At 51.3% G+C, this 13,296-nt stretch overlaps 1 protein-coding gene across 2 annotated transcripts in view; it reads right to left on the bottom strand.

Moving 5' to 3' along the window:
• The window catches only part of DNAJC5 (DnaJ heat shock protein family (Hsp40) member C5), a 31,828-nt gene extending 22,679 nt beyond the window's left edge, over positions 1-9,149 (bottom strand). The window contains exon 1 of one of the 2 annotated variants that reach the window (XR_005529245.1): positions 8,889-9,149. The gene's annotated coding sequence lies outside the window, so the exon portion shown is untranslated. The remainder of the gene's footprint in view (positions 1-8,888) is intronic. The other variant, XM_039236993.1, reaches the window with a different exon arrangement.
• Positions 9,150-13,296: the final 4,147 nt, after the last annotated feature.

The raw sequence follows: 13,296 nt of genomic DNA on the forward strand, positions 1-13,296 counted from the left end.
GTGGACCAGCGTGGCAGCTACAATTTAGGGAGGACTTACCACTGCAGGCACTGACGGGCACACGTGCCCTCGACACCACCGGATGCTTCTAAGAAGTCTGTTTGACAGGCACCTGGTCCACTGGGTGGTGTGAGGGCAGCTCTGAAGTCACAGTCACCTGCCTGGGCTGAAGCCTGGCTCAGCTACTCACAAGCTCAGTAACCCAGGCAACTTCTTAAACATCCCCACGTCACCTCTGTCCAATGGGAATGGAAACAGTCTAGTGTCGTATGTCTGTGTGCCAGCTTGGGTGCTTACCACAGTTCCTGGTACACAATAAATACCAGTTACTACTATTATGATCTCCAATCTACAGATGAGAAGACTGAGGCTCAGAAGCAACAAGTCATCCACTCAGGTCACTCTACCAGAGGCCAGTGTGGTTGTCATCCAAATGCAAGTCTGACTCCCAATTCTCAGTAACTTTTTAAAAAAATTTTTGAAAAAGTGTATTTATTTTCAGAGAATGAGCACAAGCAGGGGAGGGGCAGAGAGAGAGGAGAGACTCCCAAGCAGGCCCACACTATCAGCACAGAGCCTATGTAGGGCTCGAGCCCACGAATCATGAGATTATGACCTGAACTGAAGGCAGATGCTTAACTGACTGAGCCCCAGGCGCCTCGATTCTCAGTAACTGTTCCATGAATGGGAGGAATCTGTTCCTATCCTAAGCACAAGTAATTTGTTTTATACATTAAGCCTCATCTGAATAAGGTTCTACATTAAAACCCTTGACGGTATTCAAGAATAAACCCAAACATACACTGACGAAGTTCACAACGCTGGTGAGAGCCATGCTGCTTATAGTGTTCCCAACTCTGAGCTCGCACACTGACATGAGCTATTGTTGCATACGTTTTAATGTTTTTTTTATTTATTTCTAGGAGAGAGACAGCGTGAGCAGGGGAGGGTCAGAGAGAGAGGGAGTCACAGACTGAAACAGGCTCCAGGCTCCGAGCTGGCAGTCAGCACAGAGCCCGACGCAGGGCCCGAACCCACGAACCGCGAGATCATGACCTAAGCGAAAGTCGGACGCTTAACCGACTAAGCCACCCAGGCGCCCCAATTGTTGCATACGTTTTAGAGGTAAAAGGGTTGTTGTTTTTTTACATCTTAAACTTTAAAAAAAAATCCACACGTTATTAATTTGCCTTGTGATTTGCCTTTTAAAAATTCAGCATCTAATTTGTATACAACTGTCTGCTTTTCATGGAAACACATTCTGCACCTGACCACCATTGACAGGGTGAGCTGTCCATCAGCTAGATGGTCATTCTAGGGTTAGTGAGGCCAGGACAAAGCCCACAGGCCCATTCCCGGGGGCAGCACGTAGGTCTGAGGAATGGGCAGGCTTACCCATATCTGCCTCACAACATGCTGTGACTCCGTGACCGGTTTAAAAAATATGCCACAGGGGCGCCTGGGGGGCTCAGTCTATTGGGTGTCTGACTCTTGATTTCAGCTCAGGTCATAATCTCACAGTTCGTGAGACTGAGCCCCTGCGCTGAGGGCACGGAGCCTGCTTGGGATTCTCTCCCTCCCTCTCTGCCCCTCCCCCATGCACAGGTGCTCGTTCGCGTGCGCACGCTCTCTCTCTCTTTCTCGCTCTCGCTCTCAAAAGTAAATAAACTTTAAAAAAAAAAAGCGAAGGGCACCAGGGTGGCTCAGTTAGTTAAGCATCTGACTTCGGCTCAGGTCACGATCTTGTGGTTCGTGGGTTGGAGCCCTGCATGGGGCTCTGTGCTGACAGCTCAGAGCCTGGAGCTGCTTCAGATTCTGTGTCTCCCTCTCTCTGCCCCTCCTCCCTCATGTGCAGCCTCTCTCTCTCTCTCAAAAATAAATACTAAAATAAATAAATAAATTTTAAAACTGAAAGAGAAAATGACCTTTAAAAAATAACAAATACATAAATATGCCTCAAGGAAAAGGTACAAATCATAGACACTACAACATGGTCAAGAGTAAGCCCATGCCATCAATACTTGTTTGCACTGCAATCCACTGACCTCAGTGAGGACAAGATGATGTTGGTAGCTGGCTGGACCGACTGACCTACCTGGCTGTCAAGGTAGGGCCCTCAGAGGATGTTACAGTTACCCTTCCCATGGATACATTTTTACGAAAGAAGCAGAGAGGCAGAGACTCCAGGGTGGGAATACACATACCAGGAGGACCATCACCCAAACAGGCGACGTGATGCAACAGGGAACAGCACCAACAGAAACCGTGTTTAACACGGGCAATTCTGTGTGTTGTCATTCTAACGTGATGGTGTTATTCGTTCTCATTCTTTTCAATACCACACCTTTATACTAGAGAAAGTATGTAACTGTCAATTTCCTCATCTATAAAATTGGATAATAGCTATGATGCAAGGCTGTCTTGGGAATTACGGCTGATGCACATTATGTAAACTGGCCTCTTCCCAGAAGCAGTTAGAACCGTTTGAGAGAGTTTGCTACTGGAGGGGGGGTGGGAAGAGGAGGGATCCTCTAAGTGCCTTCCATGAGAAAACATACTGTTTTAAACAGGGGGCGACTCTGCTTGGACAAGTTAAGAAATACTTCATAGACAACTGTCATTCTTAAACTGTAGACTTCCTAGTTTCATCTCAAAACAAAACTGGACCACTGGATCACACTTAAAAATTCTGAACTTTGGATTCAGGTGTCAGGAGCCTCATTATTCAAAGTTTAAGATAAATCCATCAGGCAAAAATCTTCACCTAGAACACAACTTATTTTTAACTTAAAAAACAGATGTGGATTGGTTTTCATGTACTTTTAAAGTTTTTACTGTTTTATTTATTTAATTTTGAGAGAGACAGAACCCGAGGGGCTTGAAACCACGAACTGTGAGATCATGACCTGAGCCACAGTCAGACGCTTAACTGACTGAGCCACCCGGGTGCCCCTTAAAGTTCTGGTATAACTAAAGTCATTTTATTTATAACTAAATTCTTTTTTAAAATATATTTATTTATTTTAAAAGAAAAAGAACATGAGCAGAGGAGGGGCAGAGAAAGAGGGAGAGAAAGAATTCCAAAAAGGCCCCGCACTGTCCTTGCAAGAGCCCTACATGGGGGCTGATCTCACAAACCATGAGATCATGACTTAAGCCGAAATCAAGAGTCGGGTGTTTAACCAACTGAGCCACCCAGGCGCCCCCAGAGCTAAATTCTTAACACAGCAAAATATATTGCAACTGGCCAAAAAACAAAAATAAAAACACCAAAATACTGATTTTTCTTGTCAAACCCTATAGCAGTAGCTAAATGAGCACCAAAATACAAAATGTTAAAATCCCATGTGAGTGAAGACAACAGACACACATTGCCACAGAGAATATGAACTTTGTAATCTACCGCAAAAGTTACAAAGTCTGTACTGTCCGACATAGAAATATTTCATTATTTATCTTAGAGAAACCCTCTCACAAAAGGCCCTCCTAGTTAATAAGAAAAACGGAATGGGAGGGCCTAGGTAGGAACCACACATTTGCTACGCTGCTAATCCCTTCCAATCATAAAAGGGGGAAGAGCAGCGAGACAGTGACGCGAGCTCGTTCTGCAGAACCCAGCCCCTCCTGCCCAGTGCCCTCGTCTCCGCTCTACTGGGGCTTCTGACGGAGACCCATGGTCCGGGGGCCCCAACCCTTGAACCGACCCAAGGTTACAAGACAACAGGAGACCTGGGTCCGGTTGGTTTCACTGCACCACACGCCTACTCCACCCAGTGACAACAACAGAAGGACAGGGCAGAGCGCTCTCTAAGAAAGGGGCTGGCCATCCCAGAGACGGCGAGGGGGGGCACAGCTGACGAGGGGGGGGGGCAGGTCAGCATTCCAATCATCTGACTCCTAGGACTGCAATTTTATAACCAACTGGCACAGAATTCCTCAGAACACAGCAATGGAGACAGCAAATGACTGTACATTTCCTCTTGTAAACCACTGTATTTGCTGCTGATACACGTTCAGTGTAGAAAATTAAAAGGATAATAAAATTACAAATAGCCCATGAAGACAAACAAGGTTCACTCACACTCACATATTAAAGGAATATTGACTGATCAGTCACATCACAGAATTTAAAAATATTAGTTGGGTTTCTGCCACAGAACTAAGTTTGTTTTTTTAAAGTTTTATTTATTTATTTATTTATTTATTTATTTATTTTTAGAGAACAAGAGGGTTGGAGAGGGGCAGAGAATGAGGCAGAGAGGGACTATCTCAAGCAGCCTCTGCACTGTCAGCATAGAGCCTGAAGTGGGACTCAACCCATGAACCATAAGATCATTACTGGAGCTGAGATCAAGAGTTGGACGCTTAACCAACTGAGCTATCTAGGTGCCCCCAGAACTAAGTTTTTAAAACTATTTTTAGGGGCACCTGGGTGGCACAACTGGTTAAGTGTCCAACTCTTGATCTCGGCCCAGGTCATGATCTTGCAGTTTGTGAGTTCAAGCCCTGCAATCAGGCTCTGTGCTGAAGGTGCTGAGCCTGCTTAGGATTCTGTCTCTCCTCTCCGTCCCTCCCCCGGTTGTGCATGCTCCCTCTCTCTCAAAATAAACAAACAAACTTAAAAAAATTTTTTTTTTGGTAGGGGCACTTGGGTGGCTCAGACCACTGAGCTTCTGACTCTCAGTTTCAGCTCAGGTCACGGTCTCATGGTTCATGGGTTCAAGCCCTGCCTCAAGTGTTTGAGCCCTGCCTCATGGAGCCTGCTTGGGATTCTGTGTCTCCCTCTCTCCGCCCCTTCCATGCTCGAGCACACGTATTCTCTCTCAAAAATAAATAAACATTTAAAACAAAAAAATTATAAAACCCATTTATGTAGATACACGAACACAGAATAATTTTAGAATGAAGTGAACTTTTAGTGCATACGGATCATTCCATAAAAAGAAAACCAATTGAGGGGCGCCTGGGTGGCTTAGTCGGTTAAGCGTCCAACTTTCGCTTAGGTCATGATCTCGCGGTTCGTGGGTTCGAGCCCCGCATCGGGCTCTGTGCTGACTTCCAGCTCAGAGCCTGGAGCCTGTTTCAGAATATGAAACACACTCTCTCTCTGACCCTCCCCTGCTCACGCTGTCTCTCTCTCTCTCTCTCCTAGAAATAAATAAAAAATATTAAAAAAAAAAAAAGGTTTAAAAAAAAAAAAGAAAAAGAAAACCAATTGAGATGGCATTTTCAGGGACATCACACATCTGGTGCCCTCAGGCACGTCCCTGTTTAGAGAGTGAGGTGCTGGACTCCATCTCTGCAGTCTCAGCTCCAAGGAGGCTCACAAGCATAGAAGGCACTCAACAAGACTACTGCAAACAGTGAGGAACAACAGAATCTAAACTACAGGTTGTTTGGTAATCTAATCCTTAAATCTTCCCAAGCTACTGATGACAGACTAGCTGCTAATCCCCTTCAGGGATGTCATTATTTGAGGGCTGGCCCTGGTATCACGATGGTACAGGTGCAGTAGCTCCCTGTCTTAAATTAGGGGTAGCGTTTTCATAAAATAGTACTATGACCATTTTTCAGCATCTTTGTCACTTATATTTAGGATACAGCTTGATGAGACACCTTTTATTTATCATCCTCCATACTCTCCAAACAGGCAGGCAGGGCAGGTACCATGGCCCCCACTTTAGGGAAGAGCCCTGTCTTGTCCTTTTCAGGAAGAAAGTCTAGCGCAGATTCTGCTGACCCACAGGAGGGATGTCTGCAGCCCAAGAATGCTGAGATCTAACTACCCAATCAGAACGGAAGAGTAAGCCTCTACAGGAACACCGTAGTTTCAACCACTATTCACAGAGGACCTAGACACTCACGAGGGCACCACCAAGAGCAAAAAGCCTCCTCTCCGCTTGTGCAAAGGCCTAGTCACCAAGCTGGATGCCAATCCCCAGAAGACACGGGGGGGGGGGGGGGCCGTCTCTTTACTGGAAAACAGGCTGCCAACATTGACTGAGACACTGTTTGCCGACAGCATTCCATACTCCAAATCTCGCACAGAGTGCTTCGTAGGAAGCGAAGGGATGTTTCGAGGGTGATTTCATTGGGTTTATCATGCTCATTTTATTCCCTTGGAAGCAAACTCCCATCTTAGATAAAACTCTATCTTATCACAACTGCCTAGCTCCATTGCAATTCAGTCATTTATTTAACAAACACCTGGTGAGAATCCACTACCCCCCAGGACCAATGTGTCACCTCACATTCAAGCTCTAAACATGCACCATCCAGCAGCCTGTTAGGGGATTCTGCGCGGTGGCGTCAGGCAGGTGGTTGCTACAGGAACCGGGACAAAAGGCCTAAATTCAAGTTCTGAGAATGAGCAAGGACTGCGGGGTGGCTCGCAAGTGAGTGCAGTGCCACCTCTGCAGAAGAACTCAAGGACAAAATGGCCAAAACGTAGACCACCTTAATTAACAGAACCAACCTTTAAAATGCACAGAAAATGCACTTATTCCGAATTAACAGGGGCCTGAGGTGAAGGGCTCCAGAGCCATTTAGGCACAGAGCAGGACTCAGCCTGCTTCTGTCACAGCATGCCAGCAATGAGACTCAGGCTGAGGCCTTCAGCTCACTTCATGTAGTTCTTCTAACGATTACTACCTCTCAATCCAATTAACCAACAAATGTCATCAAGTATTAAGACCAGCATGTGCGGGTTTTGGGGGAGGGGGAGGAGTAACCAAAGACAGAATTTCTAGAAACATTATTATCAGTTACAGGTCGTCTGACTTTAAATACTTCTCATTTTGAAATAACTTAAACTAGAAGTTGCAGAAAGGTTCTCAGGGCGGTCTCAAGCACTGGCTGTCCTTTCCCAAAGGGCAGGTGGCTGGCCAGAGGACCTCTATGTGCTCAGTCCTCGCCCACGATGACTTCCAGGCAACAGTCACTGTACTGCACAGGAACTGTTAAGCTCATCACTATCATTCATTCAACAAGCATTTCCTGGGGACATAGTATGTGCAGGCAACAGTTCTTTACACAAAACAGCCTCCCTGTGGATCTCCTCTCATAGTAAATTACTGAATATAATAAATACATTACACAAGTGCTGGAGAAAACTAAGGAAAGAGGGGAGGCAGGAAACAAGGTGGCGAGGTGAAGTTCTACGCAGGGTAGTCAGGGAGGGTCTGGCCTCGCCAAGGCATGAGGGTGAGGAAGTGAGTGTTCTGGGCAGACCGGAGGACACAGCAGATGACTTACCTAAGAGACTGGCAAGAAGGCCGCTGTGGCAGGGGACCAGAGGTAGGGGACTGGTCACAGAGGCGTGGGAGAGGCCCAGCAAGGGTTCCCTTGCAGAGGCCACACTGGCTCCACAGCCAAGGAGCCGGTCCCCCATTGAGGCCGTCTCCACCACACGCCCGAATGTCTGCTCACCACACAACCCCTAGGTGCTCTGCTTAGATCAGGACCAAGGGGGCCGGGCTCCGGGGGTCGCGCAATACACATCTCCCTCAGAGTCCTACACGGGTCGACAATGAGGAAGCACGTCGAGTGGTGGGGGCAAGGCCATCTGTACCACACACACAGGTCAGCCACACAGTCGGCCAGCCAGAACCAGCTCCTATAGCTCTTGGTTTGGCCACGTGCCACCCGGAGCTGCCCTGAGTCCCAGAACCCTGACACAGGGGAAAGGAGAATTGTGCACACTCAATTACAAAGTTTCCCGAAGCCCTTAAATCCTGGCTTCTAATTTCATTTCCATCCTGAAACTTAGCATGACATTTAACAAGAAAGAAGCAAATAAATGAACATAAAGTCTTAGACACGCTGGCTAGAGTTTTGCCTTTAGTCAACTATGTCAACAGCTGGGGCAATGTGGCTGTTTTTGTCATTAAGATTTTTTTTTAGACAGACAACTAAGTAAGGACATTCAAACATAGCATCTTTAGACCAAGACCAGCAAGTTAAAATGTCCCCTATCAGATCTAAAGCTGAAAAAAAAATAAAATTGAAACTTTTGCTTCCTTTTCCTGTATGACACAACCGAATGAACTGTGAGAAACAGTCTCTTGGGCACAGGAAAGAGCTCTTATCCAGTGCTCAAAACAGACAAGTTAGAACCTGAATGGATGAGTCCCTAATACTGTCTCCTCAAGAGTACAATACGAAGCACCTCGTAAAATAATGTCTTTGTAAAAGTGATTTAAAAAAACATGTTTTTTAACAAACCAAAAGATTTCAACCTAAAAGATTAACTTAGAGCACCTCAGGAACACCTTTCAATTCCCGGAGCTGTAGATATGATGCCCCGGGGACCGTCGTTAGCATCCTCCACCCCCCCCCCCCCCGGGAAGGAAAAGACCCTCAGGTCAGGTCAGTCATGGGGACAGTGGGGGCGGAGAATGGCCGCGCGCTGCCCGCGATCCGGCAGGAGGAGACGGACTGACGAAGCGCCGCGCAACCCAGGAGCCCCCACGGGACTGCGGCCCCACCTACCCACCCACATCTGAGCGCCGGCTGCCCCGAGAGACGCTGCGCGGTCGTCCCCGACGCCACCGCGGACCTGCGGCGGTACCCTGGCGCCGCTCGGCGGGCACAGACCCCTCGCGTGGCCCCCGGCGAGGGCGCGCGCGGGGCCGGGGCCGCTTGGTGGGCGCACCTTTCCGCCGGCTCCTCTTCCCAGGCCGCAGCGCCCACCCGCCCCGCCGCCAAGGCGAGCGCTCCAGGGAAGCTCCCCCCCGCTGCCGGCCCCCGCCCCGCGTCCCCGGCCTGGAGGGAGGGTCGCCGCCGCTTCCGGCTGCGGGCGCGCCGCCCCTCGCCCCGCGCAGACCCCCGCGGCCCGCGCCGCCTGCCCCGGCCTGACGGGAGGCCTGTCGGGCCCGCCGCGAGCTCACCTGTCCGCCCGCCCGCCCGCCCGCCGGTTCCGCGACTCCGCTCCTCAGCTCCGCGGCGCTGCTGGGCAGCCGGCCGACGCGCTCTTCCTCAGCCGCGGCTGAGTCTCGGGGACCCCGAGGGTCGTGGGGGGGGGGGGGGAAAGCGGCGGTGGCGGCGGCGGCAGCAGGGGCAGCGGTGGCAGAGGGCGCGGGAGCAGCACCGGCACAGGCGGCGGGGGCGCGCACGCTCACGCACGCTCACGCACGCACCCGCACCGGCGCGCGCGCCCCCGGAAGAACGTGGGCTCCGCGGGTCGAAGCCGCGGGCGGGGCAGGCGGCGCACGCGCCCAGAGCGCTAAGCGGAGGCTCCGCCCATGAGGGGCGGAGCCGCAAGGTGACAGCTACTGCTCCGGAACGCTGAGTGCGGGCCGAGCCTCGAGCGACAGCCCAGGGGCGGAGCCCAAGTGACAGCCCAGGAACGGAAGCTCCGGGAGCTGTGGGCGGAGCCTGCACTGCAGAGCCGGAAGCGCCGGCCACCGGGCAGGGGCGGGGCAGAGCCTGCGGGCGGAGCCTCTCGCCAGCGCCGTGGTGCTCAGGGGCGCGGGTAGGTGATGCGGTGAGACCCGCGGAAGGAGAGGTGTGCGGCCTTGTCTCGGCGCTGAGTATGCTCTTCCAAGAACGGGAGAGGGAGCTGGTAGATGACCCGGAGGCCGACGCCCCCCTTCCTCCGGCCACTGTTAGGGACTGACCTTTGCTCATCCCTGGAGCACCGAGATGGGGACTTCCTTCCTTCCTGCCCAACCAATGAGGTGCCGCCACCACTGTCGAGCCAACCCCCTAGAATCACCTTCAACCAGCGGCGTGGAAAAGCAGAAGCAGCGTTCACACACTTCCCTCCCCATCCAGGTAGGGCTCCTGCTCATTCTACTGACCACCTGGGAGGGGCGGCCTGCCTGTCACCTTTCCCTATCTTTCCCTGTGACCGTAAACAGTTCTACCATTTATTCAGTGCCTGCTCTGTGTCTGGTACACTGGCATGTGGCAGTTTTCATTCTAGAAGCCACCCAGACCTTTTCTGGTCTCTGCTTCTGCCTCCTCACTTCCACTCTTGCCCATGGGCCATTTTCCACTCAGCGGAGTTGTCTTTTATAAACGAGAAACTTGATGACATCCCAGGCTTCCTATGACCCTGAGTAAAATCCAGGCTCTTTGCCAACAAGCTCTGACCCCTCTCTACCTCTGCCCTCTTCTTACCCCTCTCTGCCGTCATGCTAGCTGTGGCAGAGAGCTCAGGAAGCCTCAATTGTACAACGTCAAGCAGGCAGTAAGAAAAGGCCTATGAAAACCAAGAAGCAGAAAAGCCAGATTAATACTCTCTATTGATTCAAGAGGATGAAAGATTCTGGGATAGAATCATAAGAGGAAGGAGGCAATAAAATGGACAAGTAGTGTTCAGCCTGTGCTGGAAGCTGCAAGAATGAATGAACCAGGCCTTAGTGAGTCCCTCTTTGATACAGTAGTTCCACGTTAGGGTTATTCTTCCTAAGAAAATGTTCTCAAATACAGAAAAAGGTGATGCTCTTAATGTTGTTACTTACAGTCGTGAACATGGAAAGTAAGCACACTCAGTGGAGCAATACAGCTGTTAAAAATGTACACAAAGGCTACGAAACAGCACAGAAAATTCTTGTGATAGTTCCTGAAAGTAAATGAGCAAGATGCGTGATCTAAAAAGTACATCACTATGAAGATGTCTGTAAATAAGCAGCCCAACCTGTTCAGAGAAATGACAGAAGATGCCTGTCGAATGCCGACAGTGGCTATGGTCAGGCCCTGTGCTTTCCAAGCCCTTGAATCTTGGCAGGCGGACCTCATTATCCTCACCCTGAGAGGGAACTGAGGCTTCAGAGAAGCAGGTGCTGTTGCTGCTCCCCAGCACCAGCCCTTCCCAAGCGTGTCCATGGCTCTACCCACCCCCCATTTGCTCTAGTCCTCCGAGCTCTCCAAGCTCATCTCACATGAGTCTGTTATTTAGGGGAATACCTTGTCTTTCCCTACAAACGGGATCGCAAAGCTCTTGAGGGCTGGGACCACAACAGATTCACTCTATCCCACGAAGCCTAACAGACCCTTACCCGCAAAACACTTAAATATTTAATCAGCGAAGACTACATGGAACCCACTTTCTTTCTTTTTTTTTTTTCAACGTTTATTCATTTTTGAAAGAGAGAGAGAGAGCATGAGCAAGGAAGGGGCAGAGAGGGAGACACTGAATCCGAAGCAGGCTCCAGGCTCTGAGCTGTCAGCACAGAGCCAGACGTGGGGCTCGAACTCACAAACTGTAAGATGATGACCTGAGCCGAAGCTGGAAGCCCAACTGACTGAGCCACTCGGGCGCCCCAGGGAACCCATTTTCAAAGTAAATGAAGATAAATGTTGACTGCAGGTAGCAGTGGTGCTTTTCCACCTTTCTATTGGCTCGCTGTCATACTGAGGTCCCGTGTGGGGGCTAGATCTCCTGCAACTTGGGAGTTACTCGCTTTCCCCACTATCACATCTGGAGCAAGCCTGCTCTCTGATCCCAAAGGGAAGTCCGAAACTCCCAGTAAAGGCACTTACCACTGGAAGCGCCCAGGACAGCTGGGGTAGACGCATCTGTCGCACCCGGGCAGAGCCTGAAGGAAGAGCGGGGCACAGAACATCGGGTACCATCTCTGAGTAAGGGAAAGAAACGAGAATACACTCACACCTGCTTGCCTTTTCGCGGAGACACGCAGGAGGAAAGTGGTGGGAAGGGCACCGGTGCAGAACTGGACCGTCTGACTTCTGAGTCTTGCAGATTTGCCTTGAAACGACGAACTCCTAACAAAGCAGTCCTCAAACTGCCCGAGGGTCACCTCACCAGAATCCCTGTGTGCACCCTGGGGCCTTCTGTGGCAGCTGACGCCTGCCAGCTCTGCTGTGAGGGCCCGTCACCCTGCCTCCTCTGTGCCGCCTCAATTCAAGGGAGCTTCCTTGGCAGTTGCTTTATTTGCTCAAGGCTGTCGCTTCCCTGTGTCTGTCTGCACAGTCCCACCTGTGGAGGGGGTCGTGAGGATGGGACAGCCATACCTGATGAGCAGGACTCTGATGACACCCACAGCCGCCTCAGTGACCTTCGTCTGCCTCAGGAGACTCAGGAAGAGCCCTGCACCTGACCAAGGGACACACGCAGCCCCCCCGCACCTCAGCAGCTCACACACCAGGCCCAGGCCCTTCCGTGGGGCAAATCCTCTCTAGTGCCTGGTCTGCAGCACTCTTGCTGCTCAGCCCTGACCCAACCTATAACCTGGCTGGCTCCTCTCAGCCTCCACACTCCCTCTCCTCAGACACCCCACAGGTTTGTCACCACAGTGTCTCTCATAGCACGTCCTGTTTTAATTCACAGGACTGAGGATTTGGGGTTTGTGTTTGAGCTAGGTCTGCTTCCCGCCAGCCCTCCCTAGGGTGTGGGCCCAGGACAACAGGGATCTCCTCTGTGGGTTTATCTGCCACTCTTTCCTCGTCTTCACGAATGAAGGAAGACTACCACACAAGTTGGCATGGGTTCTTCCCCAAAGGAATGCTTTATTGACAAATTACCCATTATTTACTTTAAAGATAAATGTTTCTACGCTTGCATCCTGCCTTCTTACCACATCCCATCTGAGATTCTAGCCCTGGAGGAAACCGCCCCCCAACGGTGTTCTTCCCATGGCACAAGCATGGACTGTACCCCGCCCCCCCCGCCCCCCCCCCCCCCCCCCCCCCGTGCTCACCCTGTGATTTCCGATGCTCGGTGCCTCCTTCAAGTGGAACAGCACTGTGTGTGCCTTTTTGTGACCGGCTTATCNCCCCCCCCCCCCCCCAGGGTGTCTGAAGTGAGCAGCAGACACTCGGGTTACCAGAGAGCACAGCACGGTCCACCAGCGCAGACCCCAAGTGCACACGGATGCCTGCACAGGAGAGGTCTCTGCCTGCTGAGAGCCAGTAAGGCACGGAGCTGCCCCTCCACAAACACCCCACAAATGGGGCTCTGAGAGGCTGCCGGGGTGCGGCAGCTTCAGAACGGGAATGAGATCTTTGTAGCTCCTGAGAAAAGGCGACAGCAGAGTTCCTGCTGACCTCCACGCAGGCCCCTCGGCTCCTCACTCGGCCCCAGCGTACAGCAGACAGGCAGTTGGAGCCCATGACCAGTAACACATCAGCCACCTGTGTGGGGCGTGCTGGCTTCTCTCTCTCCTGCCCCCCCTCCTGACCAAGGGAGGCCCAGGAGCCCTCTGGCCAGCAGGAGCTGCCCCAGTCCTTGAGAGGAGAGAGAAGCAAGCTTCATACACTGGGGTGAAGCGCATCAGCAAAATAAAACACACCAGTGATCCAGGCATGCTGCTCTGCGGGCTAGATGCAGAA

The sequence above is a fragment of the Hyaena hyaena genome, unplaced genomic scaffold (genome assembly GCF_003009895.1).
Source record: "Hyaena hyaena isolate Hyena2069 unplaced genomic scaffold, ASM300989v1 scaffold_118, whole genome shotgun sequence".
Taxonomy (NCBI): domain Eukaryota; kingdom Metazoa; phylum Chordata; class Mammalia; order Carnivora; family Hyaenidae; genus Hyaena; species Hyaena hyaena.